A 20713-nucleotide genomic window follows, 5' to 3' on the forward strand; every position below is an offset into this window, starting at 1 on the left:
CTTCAAGGGTAGCAATAATGGGTCAAGTTCTTTTTACAACCTGTCTTGGTCAGAACAGGTGCTACAGTGAAATACTACAGGTTGAATGGCTTAACAGTATATGTTTATTTGCTCCCCAGTTCTGGAGATTGGAAATTTCAGATCAGAGTACCAGCATGGATGGGTGAGAGCTCTTTTTCTGACTTGTAGACAACCATCTTCTCACTGTGTCCTTCCATGGTAGAGGAAGAGAGATCAAGCTCCCTGATGTCTTTTCTTTTTTAAAGACTTTATTTATTTATTTGTTCATGAGAGACAGAGACAGAGAGGCAGAGACATAGGAAGAGGGAGAAGCAGGTTCCATGCAGGGAGCCTGATGTGGGACTCGATCCTGGGACTCCAGGATCACACCCGAGGCCAAAGGCAGGTGCTAAACCACTGAGCCACCCAGGGATCCCCTTGGTGTCTTTTCTTATAAGGACACTAATTCCATCACAAGGGCCCTACTCTCCTGACCTCATCTAAATCTACTTCCCTCCCAAAGGCCACTGCACTGGGGGGTAGTGTTCCCATAAGAATTTGGGGGAACCCCCTTCAGTCCATGGTACCTTCTATCACTCTGACATCCTCTTCTGCCTCTATCTTCCACATTTAAGGATGCTTGTGATGACAATGGACTCCCTTGAACAATCCAGGATAATCTCCTTGTTTTATGGTCAGCTGACTAACAACTTTAACTTCAAGTGCAACCTTAATTTTCTCTTGCCATGTAAGGAAACATATTCACAGGCTTCAGGATTATAATGTGGACATCTTTGGGGGCCATTGTTCTGCCTACCACACTATCATATCAACCATAAATTCATAGAACCTGGAAAAGCCAAATAAACTCAAACTGCAAAAGAGCCTAAGGAGTCAGATTCAGTATCCCAAGAGTGTGCCTTAAATTCTTATGATTTTAAAGTCATATTGCCTTTACATTTAGAAATGAAGTTGGTGTAATTAATCAAAGAGGAAGGTATTACATATATCATGTGTACATTTATATTTATATAAATATATATTTATATATGTATGCAATTTATCTATTTGTGTTTATTCATTTATATAGTTGTGATGGATAATTTTATGTTTCAGTTTGGCTAAGTTACAGTACCTAGTTATTTGGTCAAACACCAGCCTAGATGTTGAGGTGAAGGTATTTTTTAGATGTTATTAATTTAAATCAATAGACTTTGAGTAAAGCAAATTATCTCCCTAATGTGGGTGAGACTCATCCAAACAATTGAAGCAAAGACTGAGATTCCCCCAAGAAAGAGAGAATTCTGCTTCCAGACTGCCTTCAGCTCCAAGACTATAACACCAACTCCTACTGGGATTTCTAGCCTGCTGGCAGGCCCTACAAACTTCACACTTGCCAGCCCCAACAAACTCTTAAGTCAATTCCTTAAAATAAATAGACAGGTGACAGATAGATGATTGATAGACAGATAGATAGAAAGATGCTAGATAGATAGATAGATAGATAGATAGATAGATAAAATTGTTTCTCTAAAAAAATGATCCATGTTCATTTAAAGTAGAGAGGAACCTGATATTATCATATTAAAAATGAGTGAGGGAAATTCAAGGATAGAGATATATGCCTTTAAGAACATTTCTCTTTCTTTTATAATCAGAGTTACAGCAGTCTTCTTTTTTTTTTTTATGTAAGATTTTATTTATTTATTCATGAGAGCCACAAAGAGAGAGGAGAGACACAGGCAGAGGGAGAAGCAGGCTGGCTACAGGGAGCCCCATGCGGGACTAGAGCCCAGGACCCCAGGATCACGACCTGAGCCAAAGGCAGGCACTCAACCACTGAGCCACCCAGGTGCCCCTACAGCAGTTTTCTTTAAGAGTAACAATAATTGAACTGTTCACTTCCTAGTGAAATCCTTGGTTTCACTCAGGAACCTAGTACAAATGAGTGTCTTGGCTATTGAAGAACAAGAAAGTAATAAAAATAAAATCTCAAACCTAAAATGTGTAAGAAGAATTCAATGATTTCCTACATGAGTACAGATTGACCCCCTTCCATATTCCACAGAAGTTCCAGAAAGTGCAGTTGTTAAAATCTTGCCTCTTGGAAGAACCATTAGTGTCCCTGGCCTATAAGACCAGAGGGCAGGCGATGCCCTGGAGGGAAGCCTGGAAAGGCCAGAAGAGCCACAAGTGAACCATTAGGTCCTATATAAGGAGGTTCTGAACAATCTTGCCACTAGAAACCCCATTATGTTGATGTGTTCTCAAATAACGTTTTACGTTGCACAAGACTGGCCTACTCAATTAGAGATGGAGAAAGAGAAAAGAAAACACACTACCACTATTATTTTCAAGTTGTTGACAAAACAGGCATACTGCTTAGTGACCTTTCTTTGCCTAGTTACCTGTCATTTTAGTACATTGCCCTAACATTCGTTAAGGCTGCAAACCCAAAAGCATTTTTACTGCTAGGTGAACAATGTCCACCTCCAAATCCAAGAAATAGTCTTGGACCTTGCTATAGACTGAATGCTTGTGAATTCACCTGCTGAAATCCCAACCTCCAGTGTGAAGGTGTTAGAAGATGGGGCTTTTGGGAGCTGAGCAGGTCCTGAGAGTGGAACCCTCATGAATGGGATTATTGCCCTTATAAAAGAGCTTCCAGAGTGTTCCTTCCACCCTCTGTCTTGTGAGGACACAGAGACAACACAGCCATCTACGAACTAGAAAGTACGTCCTCACCAGACACTGAAACTTCCCAGCCTCTGGAACCATGCAAAATCAATGTTTGTTGTTATCAGTTTATGATAATCTCTTACAGCAGCCAAACCAAGTCAGATCCAAACCAGGAGTTGGCAAACTTTTTGGTAAAGGGCCAGATAGGAAATATTTTGGGCTTTGGGGACCACTACTCACCTCTATGCTTAGCACAAAAGTAACTGTGATATGTGACAAAATAAGCATGCCAATATTCCAGTGAAATTTTATTTATAAACAATTAAATTTAGATCCTATGTAATTTTTATCTGTCATAAGACATCATTCTTCTTTTTGATTTTCTTAGAGCATTTTAAAATGTTTTTAAAATCATTTTCATCTCATGGGCTGTACTAAAGCAGGCAGCAGGCTAGGTTTGGCCCAGAGAACACAGCATGCTCACGCTTTCCATAAACTACAGATCTTGAAAATGATAAAACCAGTGAGTTATGTTTAGTGGAAAACATTCACCCTGTGTGTAAGTACAGAAAACACAATTGTATGGTAATGCATATGGATTATTCTAATTATAGAAATAACTGGTTCTACCAGTTCAGACATTTGCCAGTATTTAAGTTACAAAACCAAAAGTGGCTTTATTCATTCATTCATTCATTTCTTCAGCAATTCCTGAGTGCATATTATGTCCCAGAAACTTATGAGGTACAGGGTTCAAGAGCAAACATTTAAAAAAAAACTGAAAATTGCTTCATGACACTGCTTTAATCTGCTTAAGATGTTGGATTTTTTGAAGTTAAAAATTTTAGCTTGTAGAAATGGTTGGCTTTTGTTTTTATCATCCAATCCGTGCCTTTCAATGATTAACAAAAAGAGATCCTGTCAGTCTGAGTCAAAGGTATTGTTGACTTAAGTTAAACAAAGAAGAGCTTTTTATGTGAATGACAGTGAACCTCATATGGAATGAGGTGAGAAGCTAGTACATATCTTATCATGGGCATCAGGGATGGTTTAATTAGAAATAACTATAATCTTTTCAGTTCAGGAAAGGATACTTTATATTACCTTCCCATCTCTAATAGCATGACATTAATTTTAGATCCAGTGATTAAAGGTAAGTTTCCACCCTTCAGGAAAATAATGGTCACAATGCATTAATCTTCTGCAAATCAGGAATTGTGGCATTACAGTGACAAGCTGATTATCAAATTATATTTACTGGCTGCCTCCTAATTACCTGTTTAAAAAAATGAGTCTGCTCTTTGTATCTGAGTGTGTTTGAATATGTTTGTAAGATTAGGTATGGCTTAACATTCATCACGGTCCTGTCTATAATAGCAAGAAATTAAAAATAGCTTAAATGTCCATCAGGAAAGGAATAAATAATGTATTATGATATGGCAGTACAATGGAATATGGCCATTACAAAAGATTATTCTAGATCCACAGTCATTATTGAAAAAAGATATCTACAATACGATAAAGATATTCTTTTTAAAACAGATTGCAAAAGAGCATTTATAGTTTAGTCTCATTTAAGGAAGGTCAAACACAGTAGGATACTAAAAAAAATTCTTAAGATGATTTCTGGATGACCATGATTTGGATCATTTGTTTTTTTTACTAGATTCTTTTCATTTCCTCTGTTGTTTGAATTTTTTTTATGATGGGCATGTATTGGGTATTTGTTTAACCCTTAACAAGTAAACAAACCTTTGCTAATTGATAAAATTAAAAATCAGCAAGATTTTTATGGTTAATAAGATAATATATTTATGATAAATAAATTATAAATAAAGTCAGTAGCAAAAATAGTAACTAAAAATAGTACACGGACATGCCAGGGATGGCAAGTTTTTGCTCACACAACATAGAATTGTAACAGCAAATGAAATTTACACTTAATGTGAATTTTTTGAGAAACCTAATCCATTCCTACTGTCCTGCTTTAAGCAACACTATTTCCTTTGAGAAGTTTGAAGAATATTGTAAGCCCTTTTCCTCTACATGGCAATTGCTTTTTGGAAGCTCAACATCCTAGTGCTGGGAAGTTTAGAGATCAAGTCCAGATCACTCATCCTACAAATGAAAGAACTGAATCACAGAGGTGACATGACCCATACGATGCCCCACAGCTAAGGATTGTCAACATAACCTCTCTCCCTTTCCCGTAATTTACAGAAAGATGTATATGATAAATATGTACAGCTTTGGGTGTCAACCATGCCTCAGTAGTATTTATTTCTTCATTTTTAAAATTTATTTATTTTAAAGAAAGAGTGGTTGGAGGGGAGGAAGAGAGGGACAGGGAGAGAGTCTTAAGCAGACTCCATGTTGAGCACGGAGCAGACGCCAGGCTCGATTTCATAACCCTGAGATCACGACCCTGAGCTGAAATCAAGAGTCTGATACTTAAGCGCCTGCACCACCCAGGCACCACAGCAAAGTGGTCTCTTAAAAACAAAACAAAACAAAACAAAAAAACAACCAAAGTGCTGTCAATCTGATCATCAACTTTCCCGGTCTCCCAGAATGCCCACATGAACCCAACTAAGCTGGAGTTGGGAGTCGTTAGCATCATGGCCTCATTGTGTTCCCAAAGCACCGGAGTGGACAAGGCTGTAAGGACAGTTGGTGATGAGACCCAGGCATACATCTGTGAAGCTGACCTGGCAAAAATGAAGAGGTGACATGAGGTCTCAGAGGAGGATTTGGGACAAAGAAACATCCATGTGTTAGCCGGAATCCCAGGCCCAGAGCACATCGGCAATGCTTATAGGATACTTCCAAAGAGGAGTCCTGGTGTGGCATCCATGGCTTTCATCACTACAGGGGTAGATACAATCCTACAGTGTGTGGAGAGGAGAGAACTTTAATTTAGGGTTTAGGTGGAGGAAAATATTCAGAAAAACAAACAAATCATAATAGCTATCACTTATCGAGAACCTTCTATGCACTTTAACCTTGGCTCTTCAATGGATGCTATGTTGCCTCCCAGACAAGTTGGGTCAGAGCAGTGAGGGGCGGGCTTTGACATCACCCAAGGGAGGGGGTGGAGAAGAAAATATCAAAGGGAAGGTTAACCGTGTTAGGTGGCGCTCCGCAGTTTACAAAGACTAAGACACGACAAGCCATTGGACATGGACATGCGTTGAAGACATTTTCGCAGTCCTTCTAGAGTGTCATGTTACCGTGAAATCTGACCCTCCATGGCTAACTGAATTAATTAATAGAACTGAACTGAGTGTATATACAGTAAGTGTATGATTTTCTGGAAGCAAATGATTCATCTGTATGAGGTAAAGAACATTTTCCAGGAAGAGGAGTTGCTATTTAACAAATGCCTTCAGCTTGTCGGAGCAGTTGTAATCATTTATTGACACGTACTAACTCCTTTCTGTGGGGTAAGCCCAGCCTATGGAGTCTATAAACCTGCTTTGTAAGCCATTCCCCTCTTCCACCCCATCCTCTTTCCTAAAGGTATTTCAGAGAGTCTGCAGAAAGGCACAGATAAAATAATCATTGCAAAAGGGATGTGGCTCCAGCAAGTTTCCTTGCAGATTATCTCTGAATGCTTTTTTGTCATGCAGAACTTTACATTCATATAGAGTTGTAAACCTGTCATCATTATTCCCCCTCGAGTGTTTTACTCATTCCCATTCCCTGCTTTTCTCTTATATGCCAAATATACAGATTTCTAAGGGCACTCATTCTACTAGACCATTCTTACAATTTTAACACCTATATTCATGTACATGTTAGCAATTGTACATTTTCCAAAAATGCGTTCCACTAACTTAATATCTTTGATGAGCGCTGTCCAATAGAAATAGATACAAGCCACATATATAATTCAAAATTTCCTAGTGAGGGATGCCTGGGTGGTTCAGGGGTGGAGTGTCTGCCTTCGGCTCAGGGCCTTACCCCAAGATCGAGTCCCACATCAGGTTCCCTGCAGGGAGCCTGCTTCTCCCTCTGCCTATGTCTCTGTCTCTCTTTCTGTGTCTTGGATGAATACATAAATAAAACCTTAATAAAATAAAAAAAAATAAAATTTCCCAGTTGCCACATTAAAAAAATTTCAAAAGAAACAGGTAAAATAATTTTTCTCAGTATATTTTATTTAACACAATATATTTAAAATACTATCATTTCAACATTGAATCAATGGTTTTAAATTGTTAAGGGTATATTTTACATTTTTGGTACTAAATTTTCAAAATCCAGTGTGTATTTAACACTTACAGCACATCTCAATTCAGACTAGTCACATTTTGTGAACTCAATAGCCACACATGGCTAGAGGCTGCCATTTCAGACAACACAGATCTAGATCCTGAATGAAAAAATTAAGTGAGATCCAAATTTTAGCTGAGCCTTCTATTAAGATCCTCTCCTTCCTCATCTCCTCCCACTCACCCACCACCACCACCACTACCACATCAAATTAGAAATATAGTTCTTTCTCAGACCAATCTTTCCAATTAACTAAGAATTATGCCTTAAATTCCTTTAAAAAAAAAGAGTTTATTTATTTATTCATGAATGACACAGAAAGAGAGGCAGAGACACAGACAGAGGGAGAAGCAGGCTCTCTGTGGGGAGGCTGATGCGGAACCTGATCCCGGGACTCTGGGGATCACATCCTGAGCCACCTAGGCATGCTTCCTTAAAATTTTTTTTTTAAGATTTATTTATCAATTTGAGAGAGAGAGAGAGAGAGAGAGTGCAGGGGGGGATAGAGGAAGAGGGAGAGAATCTTCAAGTAAACTCCCCACTGAGCAGAGAGCCAGAGGCTGGGCTGGATTACAGGACCTGGAGATCATGACCTGAGCCCAAGTCAGGAGTCAGGAGTCGCTTTACCCACTGAGCCACCCAGGCTCCCCTGCTTTGGATATTTCTGTGTCCCTCTCCCACATTCCACTATCCCTTATCTCTAATCCCTTCATTTTATGAATGGGAAAAATAGTGTCCAGAGAGGTTGGCAATTGAACCAGGGTCACACAGTGCTTAGGATCTAAATTCAGTCTTAGTGATGACCAGACCAGAGCTCTTCTGATTTCCTCGAGCACATGCCATTTCCCTGACTCCTCTTTCTGCTTTAGGGTTCAGTCACTCTTCCTTTTAACTCTCTCCAAGAAGGAAGAACTGATCTTACCTTCAGGGACATAAAATTTAGAGGCCCAAACTAAACTAATCTTCTTAGCACAATAGATGGATTTAGGCATTGCCCACGGGTAGCTCAGACCTGGCAACTTCTCTTTTCAGTTCTCAAAGATAAAGGCAATAAACCCTCCCTCTAGGAGAGGAGGTTATTCACGAGCTGACTTCCCAACTAAGCATTCTGCTGCATACATTCATTTACACTCAGAAGACTGGAAGGCTAGATACTAAAATGTTATTATGGTAATCTCTTCCAGTGCCACTAGCAGTTGGTTATGGGTTATTTTGTGGTTGGGGAATTTTCTACAATGAATAACATGGATTATTTTTGCAAAGAAATGATACATGTTAATAATAAAGGAATGTGCCTAGTACTTTTTATAAAGAAATAGCCTGATCATCCAGTCTTGGTTTAATTTTCCCAGATCTGCAAATAAAAGACTTTAAAAAAAAAAAAAAACATTTCAGGCAATCATCTAAATATTTTCCAGAGGTAGAAATGCAGACATAATCTGAGGCCCTACTATATAAAAATCACTCATCGGTATAAGATGACTTAAGAGTAATTCAAGCTGAGCACCTAGAGTATTATCTGCAAAACATGACAACACTTGACCACTTTAGGATTTCTTAACTTCACCTTCTCTCAGCCTCCAAAATAAAGAAAAAGAGAGAGAGAGAGAGAGAGAGAGAGAAATACGATAGGCTACAGCCAGCTCCTAATATTATACTGCCAAAGAAATTAAGCATTAAAAAAAAAATCAGGGATCCCTGGGTGGCGCAGCGGTTTGGCGCCTGCCTTTGGCCCAGGGCGCGATCCTGGAGACCCGGGATCGAATCCCACGTCAGGCTCCCGGTGCATGGAGCCTGCTTCTCCCTCTACCTATGTCTCTGCCTCTCTCTCTCTCTCTCTCTCTGTATGACTCTCATAAATAAATAATAAAAAAAAATTTAAAAAAAAATCATTTTGTCCTAGGTAACTTGATCATTCTCAACAGATAAAAAAGTAAGATTTCCACACATATCGATCTGTCCTGAATGATTTATACTTCAGCTTTTAACATACAATGTGGAGGTGGAGAAAGAACAAAACCTTGTATTTTCCTAAGGCTTTCATGTTCACATTCCAGGTCACAAGAAAATGAAACTGCCTTTCTATAGACAGATAGTATTCATAATTTGTAATTTTTTTGTACAGATGCCCTATTGGTGCAAATTTGGTACAAAATACACAGCTATTTAGCTGTGTTATGTTTCACTCAAATCGAATTCCATAACATTTTAGGTTCACTAGTAGGGTTTGCAATATAAAAGAAATGAAAGAGTAAACGTTTCTGTAATTCAAGTTGAAAAGACCAGGTGCATACTATCTTTCCTTATGTAGGAACATATCTGCAGTTTGGAAGATGCAAAAAAAGTATCAAAAAAAACTCCAAAACAAACAAAAAAACCTTACCAACAAGGGGATCAATACTTGGATTTCTTAATAATCTGGGATTTGTAGATGTAGATTTTGCTCTTTCTGTCTCTTGGGTGTGGAGTACTGATAGCTTTGCAAATAAACTCGAGAACTAAATGTTCCTGCTCTTGAAAATAACCCTTCAGGATCACCCAGTCCAGTATCTTTCTTCACTTCAGAGGAAACAGCAAGCCTTTTGATTGTGACACAGAACCCTTGGGACCATGACAGTATTATCCAGTTGGTCAGCTGGTGGAACCCCTGTAAGTCAATGTTTTTTTTTGGTGGAAACCCATTAAAATGCTGACATATTTATGTTTGCCCCAGGAACTAGAACTTTTACTAGCAGAAAATATGATTCTATTCCATACATGTTACATTCAACTACAACTTCCCCTGGGAGGGAAAGATTGGTTAAATTAAGCATAATGCATTATTTCGGAGATATTCTTTAACATTTGTACACTACCTACTCATTCGGTCTCCTGAGCTCATCAGCAAATAAGTGGTGTAAGATGGAGGAGGTTTAAGAAAAATTTGGAGATGGTGAACTTAAATGTAGACATTCAAAATTCGTTATCTTTTCTAAAATTAAGATGAGACCATACAAATGCCAAATCATTATGTTGTACACCAGCAATTAATATAATGTTATATACCAGTCATATCTCAATTTAAAAAAAAAAAAAAGATGACACCAACATCATTTTATGTCTGCCATGGCACATCTGTCTCCTTCCTCCCAGGGAGCCTAGTTTAGTTCTGATTTTGGCTTTTGGGAGGCATTGTGGGGTTTTTTTGTTTTGTTTTGTTTTTTTCTTTTTCTTTCTTTTTCTTTTTCTTTTTTTTTTTTTTTTTTTTTTTTTAGGATTCTAAGTTGGTTCTTACTTGGTGTAGCAGAGATAAGACATTTGAATGACTATTTTTGTATTGTTTTCAACCCACTATGCTAAAATCATGTGGCTGCTGCATGTACCTTATGTTCCTTAAAAGATGGCTCTAAATGAAAGTGTTTTGAGTGTTTTGAGACTATAAACCTTCTCTTAGTGTTTTTGGGCAATTGCCACAATCAAAACTAATTTTGAAAAGTACTCAATTAAAAGCCAATTAAATGTGGGAAATTACCATTAAAAAAGATTATTGAAGAGTGGACATGATGACTTGTCTTGATTTCAGAAGTGAAGTGCTCTGTATGTAAGAGAACTATCATGACATAATTCTGAGTGGGGGGACAAAAGCTGCAGATTTCATTTCATATGTAAAATAAAGGGAAAAAATAGAAGTCTGGAATAAAATTTAAGTTGTTAACACAGTTTACTCCAGGTGGTAAGGGAAAATCTTTCAATTTTCATTTTATAGATTTCCATATTATTTAATGACTTTTTAAAAATAACACCATTAGGTACACCATTTTTACTTTATAACCAGCAAACTTTAAGAATTATTTTGTTCAATTCTGTTGATCAGGCAAATTAACCACCTGATTGGCAAACCAGCAACTTCTCAAAAAAATTAAGTGCCATCTACAACATTGTTTGCAAATAGAAAATTGTACCAAATCAGTAGAGTGAATCTTTGAAAAGCTGTTGTTTGGTATTCTACTGGCGTCTCTTGGATTAGTCTCCCTACCCAACTGAACCTTAATTGTTTTTCACATGTAGGTCCTCAATAAATATGTATAAGATTGAACATTGAGTTGTCTTTTTTTTTTAAATCTACAAAAATAGTAATTTTATATGTTCAACCTAATTATAGCTGCTCAGTGAATCAATGACAATGGTGAAATGAACATGTGAACATGACTGCCCAGGATAGTGATGACTATGAATCCGAAAGGCAGCAACTAAAATATCAAAGATCTTAACTAAAAGAAGGTACAAGTTTGAGAAGAAGCCAGGGGGTCTCTTAAAACTCAATTTAGTGGGTCAATTCCCTTACCAAACTCCTTAGTTTTCAAATCTGTAAAAGAATAGGTTTTCAAAGTTTCTATTAGCTGAAAGATTTTAAATCTAGGCCAAATAACTGGTAACAAAGAAAAAAACAAACAAACAAAAAAACGTGTTGGTTAGGTATATTTTTCTTTCCTTTTCTCCTGAGGAACAGATAAGAGGATCTAAGCTAAATTTGTCATAATAGAAATTTTTATTTAAAATGTGAACCAGAAGGGCGCCTGGGTGGCTCAGTTGGTTAAGCGTCTGCCTTCCACTCACGTGCTCAGGTCACAATCCCGAGGTCCTGGAATTGAGCCCATGTTGGGCTCCCTGCTCAGCTGGGAGCCTGCTTCTCCCTCTCCTTCTGCCTCTCCCCTCCCTCCCCGTATCCCATTTGCTCATGCTCTCTCTCAAATAAATAAATAAAACCTTTAAAAGAAAATGTGTACTGGAAAATAAGTTCTTAAAGAACTGATACATTTTTTTAAGGCAAACTGTGAATTCTCTTCTTGCAGCCCTTTAAAAGTGAGACAGCAATGAATTTGTGTGGCATGACTTGAGTCCAGTTCTGCTTGGAAGCCAGTGGAGAGAGCACTGGTACTCTGAGGTTCTGGCTGCATTATATGATAAGGAGATTCAAGTGCATCCAAGCTGATTTTTCCCTCTGAAATTCAGCATTTTTTCAATCAGAGAGCGAGTGCAATTTTCACAAGCTTGAACCAGCCTGCATGTAACTATTTTCCTTATTATTAGTATTACTCATAATTAAAACTAGAAAAAAAAAACAGTGGCAACGTGACCTCCCAGAGGCATTATGCAATTGGGTGGGCGTCAAAGGTAAGGAGGCTTCTTTGGGAAACTAAAAAATGCTGGAGTTTCTCCCATTTCCTGTATTTAAATATAGTTTCAGGAAGAAAAAGTATGACATGAACACATAAGATATTCTAGTCCTGGCTTATTGATATAACATTAGGTTGACCTCTACAATAATACTTATTAGAAATGTCATAATAATAATCATAGACATAATAACTATTTGCAATTACAATGACTGGTTGGACTAGTGCATCCTCCAGGCAAACAAAGCTTTTGGAACAGCACGATCCTCCCCACAAGCTGATACCACATGAATTTGTACATGTTCAGTTGTTCAAATGGTTTGGGAACTTAGTTTTTAAAAAGTAATTTCAGGATCTTAAGGTGTTTCCCTCCATTTAAAAGAAAATTGTGTTTGAAAAACCAGTTACAGAGTTACCCATTAATTCATGTAGCAAGTATTTCTTTAAACATCTACCAGGTGCCTGGTACGGTGCTTGGCACAGGACACAGCAATGGAAAAACAAACATGGTTGGATGACTATTTATACCAACTTGCACTGAAACACATTCATTAATGTGACACATCACCCTTGGGGGGAAATATCATACTTTCAAATGTGATTTTCTGGTTTAGCCTCTGCATTGGCAAAAGGTACAGTTCTGTACACACACGAATTCATAATTTCTTCAGAGTATAAAGAGAATAGACATGTAATTTGGTCTTTGAGAGAGAAGTGTTGTTAAAATTGTAATGATGATCTCTACCGTTTATCAAGGGCCCTAATTGGGCCTGTGTTTAACATTAACTCCAATCTTCAAAACAACCCTGAAAGGAGGTGCTTTTCCATTTTGCAGATGGCTGATGTTGAGAAGCCCTTTCCAGGATCAGATCACGATAATTCTGAATGATTTGCAGTTGCAAAGCAGCAGGGGCAGCCTAATTGAAGAAGGCAGAATAACACTGACCATTTACTGCATATTTACTTTGTCCACACACTGTTCCAGCCCCTTTCTTCTAATTCTCACAACAACCCCGCCGGAGGAATAATCATGCCCCCCATATTACAGATGCAGAAAGAGACTCACAGAGGCTAAGTAATGTACCCTAAATCACACATCCAGTTAACGGCCACCTAGCAGGGTTAGCAACCTGGAGTTGTCCTCTGACTCTCAAACACTTACTCTTTCCTCTCTAAAATAGCCCCATCCTCCACCAACAGCCGCCCTTTCAAGGCCTTGGTCCGGGCTCTCCTCTCTGCCTAGAATGGCCTCCCCTGCCTCAGTCCCACACAGTCTTCAAGGTCAAGTGCAGAAATTATTTCTCCGGTCCCAAACACCTTAGGCAGAATGTGTAATCATAGTACATGTATTTTGGAGCTTTTTTTTTGCTGCTATTCTAGCCCTTATCACATAGTATCGTAATTATTTGTAAGTATTTCTCTCCCGGGGAGCTTAAGAAAACCTTAAACGCAAAAATTGTTTCTTACACACTTTTGAGTTCCCAGCACATACAACACAGCTTGGCACATAGGTTGACACTCCAAGTTAATTGGTGGCAGACCTAATACCTCACGCCAGCGCGCTGTAAATTAAAAGGCCCTCTATGAAAGCGACAAAACTAATCCTCCAGCCTCTACTTGGGAAGCACATTTTTTGCTTGCTTTATTTGCTTGTCTGTTTTAAGGACCCACGGAAGAGTGCGTGCTGACACCTCTCTGCCTCCTGTACTTATTCTTCTAATCGGTCATCCTAGCCTCCCTCCTGCATCTCTCTGCCCTCACAGAAAACTCTACCTTCTTATATTGCAGGAAACACAAAACAAAACTTTCACAAAATCTGCCTTCATTTTTGCCTGTTTCCTGGTTGACTAAGTTGGACATGCCACACGGGTTTTCTCTGGATTCTCACCACAGAATCTTCTCACTGTTCTTGCCAGAGAGACTGCGGTGACCACAGGGCAATAAGGCTCCTGGTGCCGAAGGAAGGAGCCCACTGAAAAGTTTAGCCCTGCGAACGCAACAAATGGAGGTGCCCTCATCCTCATCTCCAGATCAATTACCGAGGCTGTATTTTCCTGTAAGGAGGTAAGTAAATGCCTAAATTCTTGGGCCCAACCCTTATTATCCCGGGGTTTAATCTAAAAGTTCTCATCTTCTGACCTGCTCTTGAACCCAAGGGTCTATTTTCAGAAGATGGATGGTAGCTATATGCCCTTCACCAAGATAATCAGGTCACCCCTTTAGATAACTCCATTCTGCTTCAGAAGTGATATCAATATACAATCACCCTGAATGTTTATATGCCAAACAGGCAAAAAGATCTGGCTTTTTTGTGTTTGGGGTTTTTTTTAAGTCTTTACTGAATAAGGATATTCACAGATAATTGGCAGCACTGTCTGGACAAAGCGTTACAGCTTTGTGGTGTAAAAACGTAGCCTGCATGTCCAAATTAGCTCAAGAAATTTCCCATTTCTGAGAGGGCGGGCTGGCTGCCAGCTCTTTAAGAGAGAAAAACACACCCTCAGAACATGAATCATTACCTAGCACATAAAGTGAGCTCACGCGCACACACACACACTCACACACACACACACACACACACAGAGACATTTTAAATAATTGCTCAAGACTTTACAAAATATGCCTTCACCATGGTACACATTTTATCAACCGAGATCAGGCTGTCCTCTTTTTCATCCACCCTGTCAGCAAGGGTAAGCTATTTACCAAAAGCATTGCTACAGGAGAAGGCTCAAGGCGTCCTGTAAACAGGGGTGCCAAGCAGACAGAGCAGATGAGTCAGAACTGATTTTAGAGTACACACGTGTAGGTTGAACCCAGTGCCTGCAGCTGGTTGTCAGCCCTGTTTTAAAAACAGATTTGTTGACCTTTATGCTTATAACTACTTATCTTCTAACTCCCATACCTGAAATGGAAGCTTCTTCGAGAAAGATCTAATCAATGCTTAGAGCATAGATGGACCAAGATGACTATTCTTTGGAAATGTGCATTGAAAGTTTGAAAAAAATACAGTAGTGAGCTTGCCAGCTGCAACACAGCACAGAAGCAGAGACAAGGTGACCTGCCAGAAATGAGAGGGAGCAGCTGGGTGGGGGGCTCCCATCCATGTCATAAATCAGTGCAATGGGTGTCAATTATTTTTATTGTAAACACTGAAAAGTACTGAGACATTATGATCCGATGAATAGTTTACAATTGAAAAGAGACCAAAATAGTTCCAAAAATCTGATAGTTCCAAAAATCTAAAGGCAAAGGAATCCAGATGTCTCAATATGCTTCCTTAAAAAGCGAGTTTAAAGCACACAATATTTTTTAAAACATACAAGAATAATTGATTGATGGTGCTTCTTAACTGCCTTGAGACAACAGATTCCTCAGAGCAAGCAGTCATATTTATTTCTCTACATAAGCTAGAAAGTCAAAGAGAGCTACTGAGTTGGAACAAGGACTATTTTTCCCTTTATAAAAATTTCTGATTTTATCATAGATGTTATGGTAACCCTGTCCAAGGATCTGGGAGTTTAATCCATCGTATTTTTAGAAGTTAATTTAATAGAGGAGAACCTCAACTTTCAAATCTCCTTTCTTTTAATATTGGAAGAATGTCTACACTAATTTTTAAAACCTTTTTTTTAAGAGAGCCTTTTTGGAAAGAAAATTTTACATACCTTTTTCCTGCTAACTATCTTTCTTTTTTCTTTTTTCTCTTTAATTGAAGCATAGCTGACATATAATATTAGTTTCAGGTGTACAACATAAGTGATTCAACAATTACATACATTATGAAATGCTCACCACAATAACTGTGATTCTTTTCAATAGAAACTAATCCAAAAGGAGTAAATGCAAACAAGGAATCAAGAAGTAGGCAGCTTCAGTATTTGAGAAGCAACTTTTTCCTTGTATGGTTTATCAGTGAACTCAGAATGTGTTTAAATTGGCAATTAAAATGATTTATAAGTGTCTTGTCTCTCTGGTGAAAAGTCCTGGGATAAAATACTAATGAGAATGTCTGATATTAAAGCTATGCTTCACCTTAAATATACTGCAACATCCCTGAAGTGGTGGGTGATGAGGGCATTGTTTCCTTAGGTTAGCTCTTAGAAGCTTCAGGGGCACCTGGGTGGTTCAGTTGGTTAAGCATTTGCCTTCGGTTCAGGTCATGATCCCAGGGTCATGATGTTGAGCCGCATGTCAGGCTCTCTGCTGAGCGGGAAATCTGCTCCTTCTCCCTCTGCCCCTCCTCGCTCCCCACACTCCTGCTCACTCTCTCTCTTTCTCAAATCAATAAATAAAATATTTTTTAGAAAGAAAGAAGGGAAGGAAGGAAGGAAGGAAGGAAGGAAGGAAGGAAGGAAGGAAGGAAGGAAGGAAGGAAGGAGCTTCATAACTCTGGGTTTTTGTACAGTGGTAGATATTTTCTTTTGTTTGTTTGGTATTTTGACTGGTGATCGTGGTTGTTTGTGATTGTTGCTACTTATATTAATAACAATACCTTCAAAATGCAATGAAGTCAGGAAAGATAAAAGGCCAACTTGTGAGTATGAACTCTCCTCATGGCCACAGTCCTCAATAACTGTACGAAAAGATGTTGTTCCTGAAACAAAAAGACCTTCGCTCATTATTTTTAGCCTTTTCAAAGTTCTCAAAGGTTGTGTGAAAAGTCACACAGAAAAAAGGAAGGATTTTGGCAACGTTTTATTGAATGCATAAGATAATTTCCATAAATATATAGGGCAATGCAAAATAATTCATTCCAAAATTAAAATTCTTCAAACTAAGTCAACTCAGCCAGTAAATTTATTTGCTTATAATCTGGGTACCTGGTCATATAGATGTTTTCAAATACAAAAATGTAAATACAATGTGATGGATTTTATTGATGATGAAATTAATAAGTATATGCTATTTAAAAAGGAAAAATATGGAACAGAAAACAATACTTTTACTGTTTATTTTGGTTCTTATTTCCAAATAATATGTTTGTCATTTGGAGATTTTCTTATTAATTTCCTGTGACTGCAGAAAAGAATTTAGCTGGAGTTGGTGCATAAAATACGTCACCCGTCAAAAAGGACATAAAGCATAGATGCATCTGAAGCAAACTGGACTGGCTACTCAGATTAAGTAGAGCCGTTCCAGCCCCCAGAAGCTCCCTACATGCCTTTCTGAGTCATAACTCACTCGCTTTCCTTAAATGTAACTCCTGACTTTTGTGGTCTTCATTTCCTTGCTTTTCTTTATACTTTTTGCCATCTGAGAATACATCACTCAACATGGTAGTTTTGCCTGTTCTTTAACTTTATGTATATGGGATCATGCAGTATATATTCTTCTATATCAGTTTTTTTCTAGCTCAATATTACTTTTATAGGATTCATTCATGTTACAGCGTTTGGTTGTAACTCATATCCATAACTATGTAGTATTCCACTATATAACCATACTTCAATTTATTAATCCATTTGGGTTGTTGCAATGTTTACACTTATAAATAAAATTATAATAATTAAATAGCTTCTAAGCTTTCTTATATGTGTCTCTTTTGACATTACACATTGGCACATATTTCTGTTGGATATATGCCTGAGAGAGAAACTGCTAGGTCATGAGGTACAGTATCTTTAATTCTAGTAAATAAGGTCAAACTGCTTTCCAAATTGGTTGGACTAGTTTCCATGCCCACCAGCAGTTGGATGAGACTTCCAGGTGCTCAATATACCTGGAAATCCTTGCTATTTTGTCAAACTTTTTAATTTCAGCCATTCTGATGGATGTGTAGCAGCATCTCCTTGCAGTTTTAATTTGCAATTCTCTGAGGACCAATGAGATTGAACACCTTTTGTTATGTTTATTGACCAATTACACGTATACTGTTTTAAAGAGGCTGTTGAGTTTATGTGCCCATTTTTCTATTTTTCTGTTAAACTGTGTTTTCTTATTGAGTCATCGGAGTTCTTCACATATTCTGGATATAGACACTTTGTTAATCATGAGTTCTCCAAATAGCTCCATATCTGTGACCTGCCTTTTTGCCATTTCAGATCTTTTTAATATTCTTAATTGAGCTATAGTCAAATTCATCAATCCTTACCTTTAAGATTGGGGCACCTTCACGTTAAATATGTTTTAAAATGATTCCTTCCTATTGGGATCATGAATTTATTCTCCCCTATTATCTTCCAAAGCCTTATTGTTTTGCCTTTCATAGTTAAAGCATCTACAGTTTACCTAGAATTGATGTTTTTGTTGATGATGTGAGTGGGTTGAGTTTTGCACTTTTCCAGGTAGAGCATTCTCTAACCCAATGCTCTGCTGTGTCACTTCTGTCATCACTGTGTCATTTTTCATCCATTTTCAACAGATTCTCTTGACTCCTCATTTTGTAAAATGAGGGTGTTTGTACCCTTAGCACTGCGTCCTCCTCTCCTGCCTAACTTTCATCTCCCAACACCTGTCACCTAGAGCTCTATCTGAACATCATCAAAGCGAGAGTATTAGTGTTTGTTTTTAATCATGATTAACTCTTCCATGCTTTGTGCACAGGTTTATTTTAAAAGCTAAAACCAGTAAACAAATTTTACATTATCATGACTATTCATCACAACATTCATCACAAAGTCAGAAAATGCTCATAATTACATTTCTTGCCTACATTTCTCATGTCACAACCCTTGTGCCAGTCAGAGGAAAATGCACAAGCACCAAGGTTAAATACAGCCTCCTGTCGTACACTTTACCAACCACTGAAAAATAGCCAGGTGTTAAATTGTTTAGTATTTGAAACATGACATCCTGGTAAAGTGTTTCAATCTACCTAGAATTTCAGGTTATTCTTTTTTACCTTGTGAATATAAGAGTTACAGGCTTTCCCACCGTGCAATACCTTGCAACTTCTTATTAACAGCAGCTATTATCTGAAACAAATTTCATCTTTCCCTTGAAAATATTTTCTACAGGCCTGCCTATATCTGTTGTAAATTAAACCAATTTCCTCCTTTGGTCTACTACATAATTGTCATCCCTGGATGCTGTTTCATTATTTCCCTAAGCAAGTTCTGTGTATCCCTGAGAAGAAGCATAATAACTGCAAGATTAGAGGGAACACAGCCGACATAAGACCACCCTCACTTTTGACATCAACTGAAAGTTCTAGGGGTTCTAACAAACCAGGCTCGGGTTTGATAATTCACTAGAAGAACTCACAGAACTCAAGTGAAAGCTATTGCACTCATGGTTAAGAGTTATTGCAGAGAAAGAATAGAGATTACGGTCAGCAGAGGGAAGAATACAGAACAGAGTCTAGGGAAGTACCCAACTCAGAACTTCCATTGACCTCTTCCCGTAGAATCAGGACACATTGCTTTTCGAATCTTTTTTTTTTTCTTTTTTTTTCAAAGATTTTTATTTACTTATTCATGAGAGACAAAGAGAGAGAGGCAGAGACATAGGCAGAGGGAGAAGCAGGCTCTGTGCAGGGAGCCCGATGTGGGACTCGATCCCAGGACCCTGGGATCATGACCTGAGCCGAAGGCAGATGCTCAACCACTGAACCACCCAGGTGCCCCTGGAGACATTATTTCTTTAACAACATCTTTCCCTCTACGATGACTGCTTTGTCTTTCTGGAACACCTACTCCCTGGCTGTTGGACATCTTGGACTAGAGCTCCAGTTCTGAGTCCAAAGCTTCCCAAGGCAACTTGGTGACGTCTATCCTTACACTTCCTTTCTCTGATATTCTAGAGTGCTGTTTCCTCCTCTTTGCTCCACTTATAAGCCTCTTAAAGCATCTGTTTTCCCTCTTCTCATCTGCTCACAACTACCTACAATTCTTTCCATTGTGGGTGCTGCATATTTTTTGTTTTTCTAATATTATTCTAAATTAGTGAAGGAGAAAGAAATAAGCGTGCTCATCTTGATGTCTTGAACTTGAAGCTACCCTTATGAATTTGAAAGGTATTTTAAAGACAGGTGGCTTTTATAGTCGCTATGTTTCCTGTCACTGTATCAGTGGCAGGAGATCCAACAGCAAATGCATTTCCTGTGCCTTGATAACATAATTCAGGGCAAGAGCATCCTAGGAGAATTTCAGACATAGAGCCTTCTATGACACTCCTTTCTTTGCCAAATTACATATACGAGCTACCAAGTTATGACATATCAAAAAAGAAAAAAATTACTTAAGGGACTTTATTTTTAAAATATATTTTCAAAGCTGCTCTTTTCTGAAGAGAAACAATAGAAATAAAGTATAAACTCTTGCCAGGTTCCAGATGGCAGTGGTGGTATAGAAGAAAGAACACTGGCTTTGGCATCAGAAGACCTGGGTTTGATGCCTGGCTCTACTTTTGTTGTCCTCATAACTTGATTGAGTTACTAAACTTGTCTGAGTCATAAGTTTCTCATCTATAAGCAGAAAGAAAAACACGTGTCTTACCACTGTCATGAGACTGAAAAGAAATAACAGTCATGAAAGAACATTCTAGATTGCAAAGTAAATAGAAAATGAAATACATTCTCCAAATGATTACATTCTCCAGGAAAGGTTTGTGAATTCTTCCAGGGGGGAAAAATTTACATCTCTGTGACCATATTTCTCCAG

This window comes from Vulpes lagopus, chromosome 2 (genome assembly GCF_018345385.1).
Source record: "Vulpes lagopus strain Blue_001 chromosome 2, ASM1834538v1, whole genome shotgun sequence".
In the NCBI taxonomy this organism is placed as follows: Eukaryota; Metazoa; Chordata; class Mammalia; order Carnivora; family Canidae; genus Vulpes; species Vulpes lagopus.